Source organism: Acanthisitta chloris, unplaced genomic scaffold (assembly GCF_000695815.1).
Source record: "Acanthisitta chloris isolate BGI_N310 unplaced genomic scaffold, ASM69581v1 scaffold33029, whole genome shotgun sequence".
Lineage (NCBI taxonomy): Eukaryota > Metazoa > Chordata > Aves > Passeriformes > Acanthisittidae > Acanthisitta > Acanthisitta chloris.
Window position 1 is genome coordinate 4410 of NW_008691388.1, and position 346 is coordinate 4755.

Here is a 346-nt window from a genome sequence, read left to right on the forward strand (position 1 = left end):
ACCCAGCCAATGGCACCAAGAAAGCAGACCGGCAGAAGTTCTCACCCTACTGAGCCCCACTGGTGGGTGGGCTAGAGGGTCCAGGGTGCCACCTGGTACCAGAGACACCTCCCCACCACCCACCCCGGCCTCTGCCAGGTGTCCCATGCCCAGGGAAGGGAAGGGAAGGGTCTGCCTGGTGGTGATGCCCGCTGGAGGAAGGGGCTGCTCTGTTGCCTGCTGCCCATCCCAGCAGCGCTGTGTCCTGCTCCTTGATTTTCCTGCACAGAGACCCAGCATTGGGTGGGGGGCCTGTCTCTCCTAGTGCCCTGTGCTAGGGTGGGACCCTTGCCTCCTGCTCCTCACC

At 64.2% G+C, this 346-nt stretch overlaps 1 protein-coding gene across 1 annotated transcript in view; it reads left to right on the plus strand.

Moving 5' to 3' along the window:
* PCBP4 (poly(rC) binding protein 4) overlaps positions 1-346 on the plus strand; it is a 4182-nt gene that overhangs the window by 3772 nt on the left and 64 nt on the right. The gene's annotated exons all lie outside the window — the stretch shown is intronic.